Consider the following 18,282-nt stretch of genomic DNA (forward strand, 5'->3'; position numbering starts at 1 on the left):
TCTTTATGTTGTTAGTGGGAAAGTGAACAGTTGTAGGGGAGAGGGGAAGTGTTTTGAAGGTTTCATTCTGATTCTTACTATTTTTTTTCTTTCTTGTAGTTTTGTTAATAAACCTGTTTTTATACCTTTTAAGTTTTGACCCTGCTCTTCTTTTTCTCCTAATCCTATCTCACAGCAGAAAAAGAGTAAACAATTCCAATGGGCACTCAGACCATTACACTAATTTTGGGAAACAGAAATTGGTGAACGTGAAACTGCTACACCTGCTGTGCCCACTTTTTGCTTTGTTTTGTTATTTTATTTAAGCAGAATGCTGCCATCTTACATAGAATGCAAATGGATCCATGTTTTTCTGGAAAACTCCCTTCAAAATTATTCCATTCTCCTAAAATCTCTTCTTTAATGTAAACTGAAACCCTTGGTACATCATAGTGTTGTTAACTTTCTTAATGTAAGGGTAAGGACTCACTTTGCTCATTACAGGCAGCTCCTAAAATATGTTCTACATCCCTGATAACTCTTAAATATTTCAATGGCCTGGCCATTTTTCTATACCAGCAGAAACACACAAAAAGAGTTGCTTGAAAAAAATGTGTTAAAAAAAAATAAAATTGTCTGTATGGCTTGCCTAGAGCAGATTTAAACTCTTGAAAAGATGATCACTAGTCACAATTATTTAACAAATAATTATGAAGCAGTTAAGTTGGCCAGGTTGAGACAACAAAAAAAAATTAAAACCATAAACATTTTTACACCTCTCCAAGCCGCTTTATGTACCAGTTATTTGTAATTTTCCACTCATGCTGTCTGATTAATGTTGCTCGTATGGATGTTTAAAGAAAGCTAACAAATGACACAACAAATCAGATACATTCTTGAATTTTTGAAACAAGTGTCATGTGCTTTCCAGAGTTATTACTTCAATTGTAAATAGATTTTGTTCATGTCCTTTCTATTAAAAAAAGAAAAAGTATAAACAATTTGCTGTGTTATGATTCTCACTATTCTCTATAGAAAATCTCCTTCCCAGTATCAGAGATGTACTTCAATTCCAGTAATAAGCTGTACTTGGATTTATGAGCAAAACACAGTGTAAATCATGGCATGAAGACATGTAATTTTGTTTTCTATGACTCATCAGCTTTTTTTCCAGTTCCCACCTTGATATCCAAAAATTCCACCTTTTTTTTTTTTTTTTGGAGGGAGGAATAAATTGTATGGCCCAGACACTCCAAATGAGAATATTTTTCCTCTGATTGCACAGCTGTTGTCTTCTGAGTTTTCATTCTTTCTTTCTCCTGTCTCTTCTCTGAGAGTTGAAATATCACTGAACATTTTCATTGACATTTTCTGATCCTGCTAGAATGCTTCTGGTAGAAAGAAAATCTATAAACCAGAAAATAAAAAGTAATCAACCATTTTTTTCCTAAATTCTTGAAAATTGATTAAAAAATCAAGATTTGCAGAACCTGTCATCCCATTATTAGGTTTAATTGTCTTTTTATCGTCCCTTCTGGGCTTAAATGAAAAAAGAGTAGCAATAAGCATTATTCAGTTCCTTGAATCCAGAAGAAAGCAAGAAGTGCCACACCATGCAATAATTCTGTTTGTTATAAGTTGATACACAAACACGAAGCATAAAATCCCTCCAAGAATTTCTGTGTTATTTTACACCCCCAGAAACCAGCATCACTAAAAGACATCAAGGATTTGCTTTTGACTTCAGTGAGTATGGAAACGGGTTCTATATTTTGGGTGGGGTTTCCCCTTCTTAAAATTTTCAGCAGGACAGTAGAGATGTAACCTTCTCCTAAAGACAGGCTCTCATACACCAGCTACTCTCATTTTGCTATATCTTAATGTTCTTCTTGAATGCTTGAAGAGCTTTATCTTCCTGTTTGGCACAGTTCTAAATTGGCTTAAATCATATTTATCCAACATTAACCTGCATTATATTTCAAGGGTAATTTGTGTCCTTCTCCCAGAGCATTTATTTTTTGTGCTCTGTAGGGTTCCACTTTGGCCCTGTTCTTATTCAGCAATCTGAAGCTGCCTGTGAGCAGTGCTGGTCATTGGCATGCTTCTGGATTTCATTTCCATCCTGACAAGACACAGATATTGTCAACCAAACCAGCAATTTCAGACGATGCTATTACCATATTGACAGCCTGGTAAGCATAAAAGCCTCTACAAGCATCAATTTTCTTCAGTTAAAATCAGAGAAAAGCCCTGAGCTGTTCATGGCTGGCTCTTGCCGTCAACCCACACCCACTTGAACTCCTAACCCAGCTTTAAAATTCAGCGTGGGTTCATTGGCTAAAAATGCTGTATGTTTTATGATTGCAAACCCTTCTTTCAGTGTTGCAGTCAAAAGATTAAGGCTTCCTTTTATTAGTTGAACTAAATGTACTTTACTTCTTGCTCACTCATGCATTTGTGTTCCCCAGGCTAGGTTATTTTAATGCCCAGCTTGTTGATCTGCCGAGGAGGCCGATTATCAAATTTCATCTTGTGTAGTAAGTGCTGTTTCCAGAGCAAGTTTTGTTCAGACTAATGCATGTTTCATACCTGCTGTTCTCTCATGGTGGCTACTAATACACCACAAAATCTATTTAAGCTATTATTGCTATTGTACTACTGAGTTTTTTCATGAACTTTGACTTATTTTAAGAGATATTTATCAGGGGGCTGATTCTACCAGGTTAAGGTAACAGAACCTTTATCACTGACTTCACAGTGATAAAGGTTCTTTATCACAGACAAAAAATAAAAAGAGATATAAACGCACATATTATGTACTTATGATCATAAAGCTATTGCATGGGCACTGCATGGGTGGTGGATTTCTGCTTGTATCCCATATATATTTCAGAAAGTGTTGGTGTATCCCAACTGGCAGATTCAGTAGCACTTTTCATCTTCTGGATCCTGGTGCTTTGTACACTATGGCAGTACCCTAAGTATTGAAATAAAACTATATATAGGCACTGTTTCTTTGCAAAGTCTGATTTTCTTCTAAAGGAAGACTTCTCATGTGTCATTACCCTCCTGCCAGGTTGATCAGAGCACTAGGACTGACAGAGACAGTCTGAGCTGCTCTGCCTGGTGGTGATCTGAGTCTGCTCACAATTTGCATTGTTTTCTGAGGGGTTCTGGCTTCAACTATGCCTGTCAGCTGCCACACAATGCTTAATAAGTGTTTAATGTCTAAGCTGTTTAATTTTATTTTGGTTTTTCCTGTGAAAAAGAAAATGTTAAGAGTTTTGTTCCCAGGACTTGGCTTTTAGATGACCAGAAATTAAACCTATCAGGATAGTGTCATTAGAACCTTTCCTGAGAACTTCAAGAGTGAGTGGTGGAGAGTGAGAGGATTTATAACTCTCTAGCACAGACAACAAAGGTAATTTCACAACAGACTGCAGAACTTACATTTTTATAGGAAGTCCTCACAAGAGCAAGAATTTCTGCACACAGGAGTACCACCATTTAAAAGGAGGAGATCAGTTGGAGAACCCCTAAAGTTGTAGCTAAGAATATGGACCTATAGGGATTACACTGAAGATTAAAATATTTTGGCTCTAGTGTCTGCTGTAATGAGAATACATGTAGAGATAAACTAACAGGGCTGAAAAGTATTTAATTTAGATAGAAGCCTACCAAAATTAATGTGAAAACGAGAATTGCTTAGAGGTAATAGATTGAGGGTACAAGACTCATTTTTTAACTGTTAACCTTTTTCATGACAGTGTGATGCAGCAATTAAAATGGCACCATTCTTTGTTTGGGGAATTTATTTTATGTTCTTAATTGTTTTGCAATTCCTAGTTTATGATTTCTTTTTCTGGCAACTTCTAACTGACAGAAGTCGAGGATTTTTCATATCAATACAATGGAATGAGTGAGCTTCATTGTACTGAGAAAAAGATTAAGCAGCAACTTGTTTTAATTGTTGCAAATTATTAAATTAAACTCATCTTGAACATTATTATTTATTCTGGTCTATCATGAATATGAATATGGAAAATCAATTTATTTCTTTCTAGTAACTGGATCCTTAAGAACTTACCCCAAACTTTGAGCCACTTTGATGTTCAAAGGCTGAGATCAGAGATGAGAAGAAAAAAAAATTGAGACCTCTTCACAATATTTTTACCTTTGAAGTCTCAGGTTAAAAGTACTATTTCTGTGTGCTTAAGAAAGCAAGAGAATGAAGGATAAGATCATGAATTATGATAACAGACAAGTGACAAATGTTTTGCATGAAGTACTTTTCCTTGTTGGGAGAGAGAATGTTCTTCTAAGAGATTTCCAAAGAGATTGGCAATTTGTAGAGTCAATTATTGGCAAGGAATAGATATATACTGTATTTGGGTTTAACTGTTTGAGTGGGAATAAAAAATTTATTTGGAACTTTTCCATTTGTTTCCCTCTACATTCCATACAAGTGGTAGCAAGCACGTACATTATCCAACTGTCAACAAATCCCCTAGACTCAAGCCTGGAACATTACATCCCACGTTTCCCCCATGAAAACCATTCATGAAAGCTCCCCTGTCATTCAAGATCATGCTATTCCCTCCTCTATTTATTTCTAAGTGTCACTCAGCTCCATTCCACCAGCTTGGAAAAACGTCAAGAACTTTTATCTTCAGAGTCAGTTGCCAGTTCTGTTTAGTGAACAAGCCAGCAGGGACCTCTGGTGCCATCAATGCAGCTCCATCAATGCCCCTCTCTTCAGGGATGGAGTACATCATTATCCTCATGGCTGGACAGAAAAAAAAGCTGCATTTTTAGAATAGTTCTCAGAGAGCAGTTACTGGAAATCTCCTCCCTTGAGACAGACTATTGGCAACAAGTTTGTTGCTGTGACATGAGGTATTGCATCAAGGCCCAATCCTGCCACTAATAAAGTTAGTGGGAAACGTGCCATTCTTTTCAAGCGAAGTCAACAGGATTAGTGTAAAAAATCAGGGCTAAAAAAAATGTACCTTGCATCTACAAATACAAATGAAAAGTCATGTCCCAGGTGAGAATGCCATTTTATGTCTGGTTTCAGAATCTGGCGGTGTGTCAAATCAGAATAAGTCCCTTCCTCAAATTTAAAATTTACATTATAGAAGAGGGAAATTTTATTTTCATATTGCAACACTTCCATTTTTGGTGTTGGGGATGTTTATTTAAGTTTGCATCTAAAATAAGCCAAGAACAGACTGTTTCAGTGTTGGATTTCTTTTTCCTCTTTAAAAAAACAATAAGTTTTCTCTAATACGAGGCATACGCATTGTACAAATTTTAATTCTTTACAAAAACTATTTTCTGATAGAAAATGCTTCACTTTATGCTTTTCTTTAACCAGCTCTAGCAGACTCTTTAAATTACCAACAGACACATAACACAGCTGTGCTAGGAAACATTACTTAACCTGCTCAGCTTGGATGGAAAATTTCTGTTGATGTCAGCTGTCAGACTCACAGGATCACAGGTAACAGTCCCAATGTCTTGACAAAGGCCCTTTTCCTACAGAGAAATAACATGCTTCTGGGTTATTTTAATTTATATTTATATATGTGTGTGTGTGTGTGTGTGGGAGAGAGAGAATTGGTTATTTTTTTATAAGATATTATACTTGGCAATACTGGCTTTAATTCTACTTAAAATGACAGAACTGGATTGTCATCATTTTTAATGGGTAAAACCTATGCAGATCGTCAGAGGTGCTGTAAAATCTAATCAGAAATTAGACTGTAAAATTAATAGGCCTATATTCCCCATAATACTGTTTTATAAATGTGGACCTGTAGCAGATTTGGAGTTTCACGCATGGTGCAGTTCAGGAGTGGTGGAATCTTCAATTTAAATAAATAACCTTTGCAGTAACTGGCACCCCATGCTAAAGAGCTACTAGCTGTGTTTTGCTTTGAATAGTAGGGTACCAAATCTTTTCATTCCAAGCCTGGGCTTTCATTTGAGTGTATTTCCCTAACACAGCTACAGGCCATGGGATAACTTCCCCCACAATTTATTTTTATGCAGCAGAGGTTAAGAATGGCTGAGACAGTGATTTTGAGCACGCAGCCCTTGTGTGCCAATATCCAGGTGTGGGAAGGGCAGTGCTGACTTCCCTATCAGTCAGAGAGGAATGATGGGGAGAAATGGGCAGGAGAGGATGTGAAAAAGAGGAGCAGAGCCAGCAGTGCCCGGCTCCGGGAGCCAGGCGTGGGGAAGGAGGTGGGCGATGGGTTGACAGCATCTCTCCCTCCCTTGCGCTTGGCAGGGATGCACAGAGGGCCCGAGGCTCCCGTTCCCCAAAGCCCGATGGGAAAATCCCAAGCGGGACTGGGCAGGGTTTTCCTCCCCGTGGGAGCAGCAGGGGGGCGAGGGGCTGCCGTGCGCGGAGCCTCCCCTGCCCCCGGCAGGGCCAGGCAATCTGGCGGGACATATGTGACATATGTGACATTATGTAAGGAGCGGCTGCTGCCGTCGTTGAGCCATGGCAGGGCGGCAATAGAAGACCGCAAACTCTCCTTCCTGGCGCTGGAATCAGTTACTTCCAATGGTAATTTGCGCCTTTTAAGGCCGGGTACCTCCCGTGTAATGATTATGCGGTGTTGCTATAAAATTTCAGGGTTCATCGGCAAAAACATTCCTTACGCCGGGGCTCTCTGTGGAGACATCCTACTAAAAATTGGTGTGAGGAGAAGATAAAATAGGTAAGAGCATAAAAGCAGATTATAGAATAAATGCACTCTTGTAGATCAGTTCAGAAGGAAAGCAGGAGCTCACAATCACAATCCTGGTTCTCCTGCCGAATTCCGCAATACGGGGCGGATTCCTTCACCACTTTCCCCACCTCAATTTCCCAGATGTGACATGCCTTGTTCAGCTCTTTCTCTACTTTATCTAAATGCCATAACACAACAGAAATACCTTCACTGCTGTCTAGCTTATGGAATCTGAATCTCAGTCTAGTCTTCAGACTTGGAACAAACAATTATCAACATACAAATATGCTTCCTCCTTTTGGTTTTGGATTGTCTCCACTTTTTCTTGTAGATTCTGCTCTTCATGCTGTCCCAAGAAAAAAAGTGTTTGCCAAAGGCAAAAGAGCAAAATCTTTTTTTAACAACCTGATAGAGAATAAAACATAATGAAAAAGATATTTCTTTTAAAAATCCAGTTAAAAAATCTTTGGTAATATTTCTTTATATTAATAAAGTCATTGCCTGAAGTAATCATGTCTTGCACCATTATTGCACAGCAATACAAAACAAGATAAAAACTTTTGAGGAAGAACTTAAAGGAATGAATCTGTAACAAGGAATACACTTTCTCTCTGTCATAACTGCACATTTAAGAGGCCTCTGCTTTACCAGTGGCAATTCAAAGTCACAATGCCTGGCTTAGTGCTGTTGTCTTTTAGCTACTGTTATAGAAATTGTAGTTACACAATTTTGAAAGTGAGCAATTTTATGAAGTTAATTGTGTAACACTGTTTATGAATTTAGACCACACAATTAATCTATTATTCACAGACACACATAATGGACTCTTTGTATTGAATGAAGGTTTTGGAAAAAATGTAACTGATTTTGGAGCTACAATGATTGATTTATGAGGTAAAATTTAAAGTGCTAAGTATGTATTACAGCTAAGTGGATGGGGGTGGTATGAAAAATATCTATATATAACTAAATGCAATGCATGTATATCAAGGAATCAGAGAAATTATTTAAAACAAAGCAAAAGGATTATCCTTGAAGCAAATGGTGAAGATTTAAGAAAGGCAATTGGCTATCAAGGGAAACCACATAAGAATTAGATGTTCTTGCCTATAAAAATCTTCTCTAATATAAGGTAATGGAAGCTTTATTCTTAGAAATTTTAAAACAGCTGGATTGAACAATATCAAATTAAAAGGCAGCACTCCGGTAATATCTCTCATTAATATCTTGCTTTTTAAGTTAGGGTGGGACTTTAAATGAAATGGTACCGAATATGAATAATGGAAACCACCTGCCTCTAATGAAGAAAGGACCTCTGTGCTACCAAGGGATCTGACTTCTTTGTACTTACCAAGAAGTACTGGAAGTACTTTCCATTTTTAATTCATTGAAAAGAAAAAAAAAAAAAAAATCATTATACATGGTGAATATCATATAAGTTCACAGGTAGTTCCATTAAAGAGCTTTAAACGAAGTAAAAAGTTTAGTTAGTTTGGATGTGCTACTATTCTGCTGTAGCTTTTTATACTAACAGATTTTAACTGAACAACAGATTGAAGGAGGTATTTGTTTTATTTCATTTTCTGAGCTGACAGCTTAACAAAAGTATGTAAAATCATATTAATGCACGGGCTCAATTTGGAAGAAACACACCAAAGTAATGCACTAAACCTGCTGCTTCCACCATCCTCTCCACTTCTACTAAGCAAAAGAGTCTAAATTTACTCTTAGTTAAATCCTATGAACATCTTGCTATCCTTCAGGGTAAAAAAAACCCCATCTACTGGAAAACTACTCCAGTAAAGGACAGTTCCTCTAGTCAAAGGGCAGAAGGAAATGGGTTTAGCAAGGAAGTTTGTATAATTTAATAAAAAAGTTAATCTAAGTGTTTCCATATTGATGAGTTTTGATTTAAGCTCTAAAATTAAGGCATGTTCACATTTCTATGAAAAAACCATGAACAGCAGAATATAACTTACCTTTAAGCTAAAGCAAAACAGCACATTTTTCCTTGATTTGCAACTGTCATACATTTTTACATAGAAACAGGACAGATGGATTACTTATTACTTTGATTTCAGATACCTAATTCCATCAAAATAATACAAAGCAAAAATATTGCATCAGCATGGAACTTTTTATCCCTGAATTTTTGATGGGCAAAATTAAATAAAATTCACCCAGATCTTGTGACTTATTTTCTGTTGAACACACACACACATATATAATATATATAAATTCCTATGCGACACCATTTTGCGTATAAACAATGTAAAAACCAGTGTAAAATATGTTGCAAAATATAACATATATAAAAGCAGTTTTCTTTTCACTCAGATTCACATTATTGTCTATACCATATGACTTGCAACTGGTTAAGTATCAACTCCAGTTCATTTTACAACTCAGCTTCGTACTCCTAATCCATTTATTCTCCTGCCAAAGCAACCTGACCCTTCTTCCACCTGAACATTAACACACATTATAAGTTTCAATTCTTCCTCTTTGTGGAAATTTATCTTCATACTTTGTGAACTTTGTAACTCATATTTTCATCAAGTTTCAGTCACGACACTCTTATGGGTCTGAGTGACCGCATTTTGAGTGTGTTTACACCCTTATGTCATGTGTGCTAGAATGACATTATGAACTCCCATAAAAAAGGCAGACCACACATACAGTATATCAATAATGTTTATAACATGTTACATAGAACTGAAATGGAAGTTCTGACACTGTTTCCTTTTCCAGTCTAATTTATTGAACTTGTGGCCAACAATTTGAAATGTTTATACATGCTAACTGTTCCGTTCACCCACTCCACTGGCTCAGACATGACAATTTTCTCCCTAAGAAAGAATGGCCATTAGGCACAATATGATAACTGATGGAAAGTAGAAGCTCATATTTCACAATCTAGCAAAATACAATAGAAAACCAGTTTACAAATAAATAGCTGCAGTTGTCATATTAAAAAAAAAAAAAAAAAAAAAAAAAAACAAACAAAAAAAAAACCAAACGAAACACCCAAATTTACCTGCTAGATTTCATTTGTTATTGAGTAAATTAGAATACTCTCTACTACAGATAACCTGGTGGCTGTCTAGGATTGCAAACTGGAGCATGGGCTATCCAGCCCAAAGGTTAGGGCCTGTGTCCAGAACTGGGAAATCAGCCAAACACCCGTGGCCAAAAACCAGGAACTAGAAAGTCAAACCAAGGGTCAGCAGCCAGAGATAGGAATAAGCATCTGCCCAGGAATCACGACCTGAAATCAGAAACCCACAAGAAGAAACTGCAACCACTGGGCACAGTGCAGAGATGGTTCTGAAAACATACACTGTGATGTGTGAGAAGATGTGCCAGGGTTCCACCTTGGAGACCTTCTCCGGAGCCATGGCATATGTACCTTGGTCCAAACTGCAGAGACCCTGATTTACTACTACAGAAGAAGGTCCTATCACAGATTAGCAAATTTTACCTGAAAAGCATGGCAAATAAACCAGCCTTCTACCCTCCAAAACTCTCTGGATGTTGAGGAAGATGGAAACTCTTCTCAGTATCACACTTGTTTTGGTAGATCATAGAAGGCTTACAGCTCTGCTGCAGCCAACCCAGCAAGTTCCAGAGGGATTACATCCACTTAACACTTGTAAATTTTGTACTAAGATGCAACTTCCAAATCTGTTAAAAGCAGGAATGAATTAAAACAGAGATATCAGAGTATGGCTCCTTAGAGTTTTGATAATCCTGTGACCTTCCTAAGGGTTTTCTGTGGTATCACTGGAGAAAGGGGTGCCAAATGGTCAGACTGGACTTCTACCTGTAATTGTGTAGGTAGCAGCAGTGGAGGAAGGTTGTACGCAACAGGGACAGGTGTGACAAATCAGATCAAAAGACAAGTAGAATGGTTTGGGTTGGAGGTCATCTAGTCCAACCTGCTGCAGTGAGCAGAGACATCTTCAACTTGACCAGGTTGCTCAGAGCTCCATCCAAGCTCCATCCTTGATCAGCTTCCAGAGATGGGGCATCTCCCACCTCCTTGGGCAATCTGTAACAGTGTTTCACCACCTTCATAATACAGAATCTCTCTCTTATCTCTAGTTTCAACCTACCCTCTTTCAGTTTAAAAGTTTAAAAGTTTAAAATCTTGTCCTATCACAACAAGCCCTGCTAAAAAGTCTAAATCACCTTCCTTTTAAGCCAACTTTTAGGGCTAAAAGGCACTGATGGTCTCCCTAGAGTCCTCTCTTCTCCAGAGGCCACAATTCTTTCAGCCCATTTTCATCTACCTTGCTTATATATATAAAGATATCGTAGGAACATAAGAATTTAAATATGCAAATATTGTGCAGTGGGTCAGAGCAACCACATAATTTTCAGGAAAAAATCATGTTGAGGATTTTGCTATTACCTCACTCTATTTTTCTATGGAAAAGAAAAATATTGTCTGACTTCCCTCATAGCCTATTCTACATCTTATTGACAAATCACTTATGACACTAATTTATTAGCATAGAAATATTACTACACTCAAGACAGCCTGCTTTGATTTACTGCATCAAGGTTTTTCATATGCCAAGGTCCTATCATCTCTGCTGGATCATTAAAAGTCCCTTGGCTTTTTTTATATATAATTTTTTGTGCAACATAAGAGTTTTGCCCTTTGGCCCTGGCTAAAATCCTCAATATTGGAATGGATTTGCTGCTCAAAGGAAGATTCACTGAGCTGATGCTTAAGATATACAGGATGAATTTATCAAAACCATCTTTATATTAGCTCCTTGCCATAAAAGTCAATGGCAAAGAAGGGAAAAAAAGGGGGGCAGAAAAGTAAACCCCAACAATTGGAGACAAGCTGCTTAAACTGCAACACTGTTTTATCCTCCATGTGTGAAATCTCTGTTAGGACGTTCAAAGGGGAGGAATGAGACTAAATCCATCTATCCCTTTTCCACACAGTTAGTGTTTCAGGGGCTGATATCTGCTTAGTTTTGTGAAAACAGCAACACCACTTTAAAGAGGTTTAATGACTGTATCCATGGGCACCTGCTAAATGCCACAGAGATGGGAAGCATTGTAAGATTCAAGACTCTCTCTGCCATCACCATTATATTACAAGGAAGTTGGGTGACCAATTTCATAAGCTGTTGTTCCAACCTTTTTCCTCTCTTCCATGGCTTCATTTCATTACATGCACAAGCAGTGACTGACTATTAGTCCTAGTCAAGGTAAGCAAGCCCTGCATCACCAATATTCCAGACTACAGGAGTCCCTTCTGAGAACACATTAAAAGTAGAAAATTTGAGACTGAAATGAAAACTTAAATTCTACCCCTCACATAAATTGATTTGGTATTTTGAAAAAGAAATAAAAGTCTCATTGACCTAAAGCTCAGATGAAATCCATAGAAAATCAGCTTGCTTGTTTTTAATTCAAGGATCTTTCACAGAAAAAGAAAAAAGTACATCTTAACACCTAACTGAAGATAACCAATTATTTTATCTTGTCTCCACTTCTTTTGAAACCAAGTAAGTCCAAATAATTTCACTGTTACTTAAAAATCTAAGTATCTGAGCTATTAGAATTGGATGTGAATAAAAAAAGTGGACACATTTTCAAGTCCTTCATGCATTCTCAGAATTTTTAATATATATTTCAGCAAATGCTATTTTAGCTGTAGCAATAAATTTGAACACCTGTTGTTTGTGTAATGTGCACCTACCAGTCTCTCAGACAGACCAGTTCATGCTATAATATAATTCCAAAGAGTGTGTTCATGTTTTGTCTGAAAAGTAAACAATTCATCTGCTCATAAGGAAACAAGGCTGCTTGTCAGCACGGAAAATAAATGCATGGTGATGCTACATACCCATCATAAAAAACAGCACAGAGTTTTGAAATAAAAAATAAATATCTCAAAACAGCCTATGTGTATAAGTTCAATTAATGTAAACAACCAAAAGCTAATTAGTGAGCATTTCTGCTGCATTCTGGAAAACACGTACACATGCAGGCACACACCTTGAAGTCTGTGAGGAGCACACTTGCTCCTCTTTTGGTCCCCACAGCACCCACCAGCACTGGAGGCTGATCATAAGGCACTGCAATGCCCTGATGTTTTCCTCTCCCTCTCCCTGTCCCTCCCCAGCAGATATGGGAGCACGGTGGAGATATCCGCCTGCGTCAGAATATGGCTGGGGGAAGCAAAATCTTCACTGGGAACTTTGTACCCGAATATATCAAAAAGTCAACACGGCTCATTGTCGCATTAGGGAGCTGCTGCTGTCCCAGGATTGCTGAGATACTTGGCAAGGCAGACAGGCAGCCTCTCTGTCTCCCCGATGGCGTCTGCCTCACTGCAGATCTGTCATGCAATTCATCAGGCTCAACTGAGCACATAAATTCTCAGTTATGGCTAAAAAGTTAGAAGAGTCTCCACAGATGAAAACGACGTATCCGTGCTGATAGTCAGGCAAGGAGCACTTTGGGGAACAAGAGCAGGAACAAAGGATCACTCCCAGAGTGGAGAGTGACTTAGAGAAAGGGAGAACAAGCTCAAAGTAACACTGGTGAGAAATTAATTCAATGCTAACTCTAGAAGATCCTTCTACATTCATTAATTTTCCAGTCAAAATATTATTAAATATTTAAATCACTTCCACCATAGGTGGCAGCTTATTGAGATTTGTTTTTGAGAACTGAGAGTTCAGTAAACCAAAAGCTTCCATCACAATCTCAACTCTGAATTTAAAACTAGCATCTTCACAATAAACCACCGATCGTCACCCTTAACTATGGCAAACCAGCAGCCAGACACAAAACAGAGAGATCAGGCAGAACCCTCCACTTAACAAAGAAGAAAACAAATCTGGATTTTCATATAAAATCTCATGTCAGACAGGAAGACCAGAAACAACAAAGTCTTTCCATAATAAAGACTCAAACCTTTCTCGTATCCCATATCTTATATAACGTCCATCGTAATTCACATGTTGTAAACAAATTTGGTTATTTTACTCTTTTTTCTTTTCTTTGAAAAGTTTATTTTCAATCAATATTTTAGACAGTGCAGGCCATGCTCTGTGACTGAAGTGCAAAAACCTGAGCTTCTTGCCAGGGAAAGACTTAAATCTGAATATGAGGAAACAAACATTATTGTTTGAACAACTCTTTTGAAGGAGTTTGTCAAAGTCCTTATATAATAAATATATGTAGACCTATAAAAATAACTTCATTTTTGTCCGCTCTTTCCTTCTCATTTTGTAACAATGTGTGCAACTCATCTAACATTTTCATTATTATCAACATATAAAGTAGTGCGCTACTCAGGATCCTCTTAATTTTAACATTTACCCAGGGTACTTTGCACTTTTTTTGAAATATGATTTTTTTAAAAAAATTGGCCAAGTCTTAGTGTGCAAATAGTTTTACTGAATATGACACCAAATCATCAATGTAAATTTGCTTTGGAGAGCACTCTAAGTATCTCTACAAGCACCTTTTTGCTGATATAACACAACCTACATTAGGAAGAAGCAATGGTAATGGAAAGTTTGCTTTAAATACCCCAGGAGAATAAAGCTGTAAAACTGTAGCTGCAGACAGGCCTCTTACTTTACCTAGCCAGTGTGGTCAAGACTGAATGAAGAAGACACGCAGAAAAAAAAGTTCTGAAGAGGAGAGCAAAACCAAAACAATAATGAGAAACAAATATAAAATTCCTTTGGGGCTATCCTTTTCTCAGTATTCCTGCCACAGGAAATCCCCCTGCATTTTCTTAGGACACTGACACCTGTATTTGCATGAGAAGGAGGAAGCTAGATGGAAGGGCTTTTCTGATAGCCTTACCTGGAGGGGTGTGACACAGGGACTAGGGAGTGTGTAAACTGAGAATAAAACGTTTCACAGGCACAGATTCTTAGTGGAAAGATACTAGTGCCCAGATTAAAAAATATCCTAAAAATATCCTTTTTTATCCTATTAAAAAAAGTCATATTTGCATGCATACACTGTTTTCTGGATGCTTTTTTTTTCAGAAGGAGCAACAACAGTTTTCTCTTTTAAGAGTCTCAGCATCTTGAATAAATTTCAACTTTGACTTACCTGTTAGATCTCTCTCAATATTAGGATCCCAGTAGATCTGCAACCAACTAGTATGGCACAGTCCTTCTCTAGGGTCTGGTTCTTCGTTCAGGCAGGCAACAGGTGGAATGGCTCTCAAACTATCTGCTGAGACATAATATAGGCAGCTTTAAACAAAAGCAGGTACATCTAGGCCAAAAATTTAAAATTAAACAAAAAGGGGAGAGGGAAAAAAAAAAAAAGAGAGAGAGAGAGAAAAAGTAAAGAAGCAGAAAACTAAAATCAAAAATTGACCTGCAAGTAGTTTTCCTGTTTATTCTTGTATTTCTAACTAAAGCCAGGTGACACAGGCACACAAGGCTATGATAAAAATGGGGTGAGGGGAAGGGAAGAGGGAGATGCAAACATTTGCCTATCTACTTCAGTGGAGCCAATAACCAGCATAGTTGCTACCTTGCAAACCCAATCCCAGTTCCTGTTTTGCTTGATTTGGACTATGTACCTGAACTTCAGCCTACTACCCTGGCCCATGAAGCCTCACTAACCAGGGGGCTATAGGCACTCTCCTTCCTTCCCTTCCTTCCTTCCCCTGCAAATATATTGTTATTAATATGTGGTCAATGCCAACTGAAAAGAATGAAGGAATCCCACTCCATACAATTGCAATGGCCTGGCAGGGTTCATCTTTTCAGATGAGGCAAGCCAAGGCTCGGATCTGTAGTCACCACCCAGAAGAGCTCTATCACCTGAAGGACTTTTATCAGTGCTGCAAGCAATGTACATATTTTATAGCTGTTAACTTTATCATCCTCTCCCCACCTTTTGTGTATTTTCAGTTGCTAGAAGTGCTGGGGAGGGTAGTGACAGACAGAGTTTCTTAGGAAACAAAGATTCCAAGGCCAGGTATAATCAGCCTAGCAAAGAGAGGCCAGAGACTGGGGTGGAACTTCAGCAGTGGAAGCAACATAAAATGTTACCACTGCTGCTATGCCAGGGATTTGCATCAGTGCAGACCAAATGAACTGATTACAGATATGCTCTGCCACAGCCACTATTTCCAACAATGTCTCAATGACTTGGTCTGTTCACTGCAGAAGATGCGCGCAGACAGCAAAGAGTAGCAGAGAAAAACTTCCCTAATATTCCTGAGTTTCCAACAGTCCAGGACAGGAATGAAACATCACAGGTGCAGTTCCTGTTATTTCTGTTTCTCAGCATTCCCTCAGGAAGGACTCAGCCATTATAACTTATTATTTTGGATCTGTGGACCTTGGCAGACTGTTTTCTTCCCCCCATTTCTTTTTAAGCACTGAGTAGCTCATGCTCTCTTCCAAGTCCTCACAAGCTGTGATTTGGAGTGTTCACTGTAAGGTCTTTGTCAGTTTCTTAAATATATTGCTTAGAAGGGGAAGGTCAGATCTGAAGTAATAACAAAAGCACAGGACTAACTCATTAGAGGAAGGCTCCTCTGGTGTTTGGTGGACTCATAAAAATTTGCAGGAAAGAAAAAAATCATAATTTCTAAATACACAAACCTTTTAGTCCAGACCTCATGGTTTTGGCTACTACAGTCCTTCTGTGCATCCTGGTTTTAATTGTGGCTCTCAATAATTAAATGTATTGAACCCAGACACATAGCAGCCATGATGCAATGGGGGCAGACTTCTGCTGTCTGAGAAAGTTTTCTGAACATGCATGTTCCTTTGGGTGAGGTGAGATGACAGCAGTCTGCTCAGACCTGCAGCATGCTGTGGGCACTGAGCACTGATGACTTGGTTTACCACCCATGGTTTATCATTCTTTCCGTGATAAAGGATGTGGCAACAGATAGGAAACTTTTCTCTATCTGTAACACAGCTACAGCATTGCCTGAAATATAAATTCCTTCAAGGGTTTTTGTACCAGCCTTTGCTCTCAGCTGTCAGTCTCCATTCTCACTCAGGGTCTGTGCTTGGGTACAGTAGCCTTTGATATGACCACAGCTAATCAAAAAAGCTGCACAGGTGGGGTTTTCAGCCCTTATGAATAAGAAAGTTGGGGTTAGCTTGGAAAAAACCTCTGAAGGAGGTGAAAAAGGAGGATTTGAAAGCAGGATATCCAGACTTACTAAGTTCTCTTCACCCCCATGGTGTGGAACAGAGGGACTGGCTTGCTTTTTTTTTTTTTCTTTCTTGCTTCCTTTTTTAAAGGAGTTGTTTCATCTCTTTGGATATATGGAATTAGCTGTTCATTTTTCCTCATTTAAATACATCTCAGGAGGAAGGAAAACACACACAGGCACTACTTCCCACATGCATCATTTTCCTACTCTGCTCCCTCAGAGGGGTTTGGTGAGGTCACTCCATTATGCAGCACATTATTTTTAAACACTTCAGTGACTCCTTCCAAAACGTTCCCCTCTTTAATGAAACCTGACACATCAGAGGAGGGAACGGGAAGTTTTTGTTGGTTGTACTTATAATCTTAAGTTGTTCATCCCGAGCATGCCAGACAGCAGGGCCATGGGGCCAGCAAGGCTTCAGCCACTGACCTCTGAACCTTGGCAGGACCTTGCCCCGGTCAGCTCCGTGACAGGAAAACTGGCAGACTCTGAACCCAGGCTTTGGGGCTGTGAGCAGGGGAACAGCTGCACTTTGCAACATGAACTTTGTACTTCGACACATGGACATTTAATCTCCATAAAAGAGCCTTTGTTTCATTACTTATTAACGTCTCCTCCTTGAGTAAAGTTCTTTGTTAATGAGGGTTTAAAGCGTGGTGAGAGGGTTTTTTCCCCACCTTCCTATGCCCAGAAAATAAAACTCACCACTCAGCTTGATAGGATTACATTAAATGTTAAAGAGTACAAAAAGGAAAAAAAAAATCAATTTTAAGACTTTACGCACCTTCTGAATACTTGCTGCTTGGATATTTGCTATGTGCTCTCTTCTGAGTGATCGGTTCTAATAACCAGAGAAAAATACAGAAATCAGGCAATGTTCTGAGGCCTGTCTTTGCAGAGACCACTTTTCAAGATGATACCTAGAGTAATTCAGCCCAGAGCAACATTCAACCTTACTTCATAAATCAGCTAAAAAGATGAAATAGTAGAAAAGTGTCAGCCCATCCACATGAAAAAGGCATACTTTATGACAGTGTCATGAGTTTTATAGTTGCACAGCTTTTTGCTACCAGTTTTCCTTTGGAGCAGTGTCAGTGCTTGGCTTCTGTGTATTTCATCATAAAATATGCTAACACACACAGCCCAGCAAACTGGGAGGGAAGACATTTATGCCCTGTTCTCCACTAAAATAAATCTTTGATCAGGAACAGAAACCTACCTAAACATCAAATAAAAATCTCAAGAAAGAGGCCACCTAAGATGCTTTAATAATTTCTGTATCAACAGCAAAAGCTCAAGATGCCTGAATGCATTTACTGTAACAAAACCAAGTGACAGAAAAGTACTGGAAGATCCTGATAATGCTCCATTATA

General features: G+C 38.3%; 1 protein-coding gene across 3 annotated transcripts in view; it reads right to left on the reverse strand.

Moving 5' to 3' along the window:
• Nucleotides 1–15,307, reverse strand: part of NRIP1 (nuclear receptor interacting protein 1) — a 95,814-nt gene extending 80,507 nt beyond the window's left edge. Inside the window, exons 1-2 of one of the 3 annotated variants that reach the window (XM_083854784.1) lie at nucleotides 15,102–15,307; nucleotides 14,829–14,951 (exon numbers count right to left, since the gene is read on the reverse strand). The gene's annotated coding sequence lies outside the window, so the exon portion shown is untranslated. Of the gene's footprint in view, nucleotides 1–14,828 lie in introns of all 3 variants that reach the window. The other 2 variants (XM_083854787.1, XM_083854785.1) reach the window with 2 other exon arrangements.
• Nucleotides 15,308–18,282: the final 2,975 nt, after the last annotated feature.

This window comes from Zosterops lateralis, assembly GCF_965231275.1.
Source record: "Zosterops lateralis genome assembly, chromosome: 2".
Lineage (NCBI taxonomy): Eukaryota > Metazoa > Chordata > Aves > Passeriformes > Zosteropidae > Zosterops > Zosterops lateralis.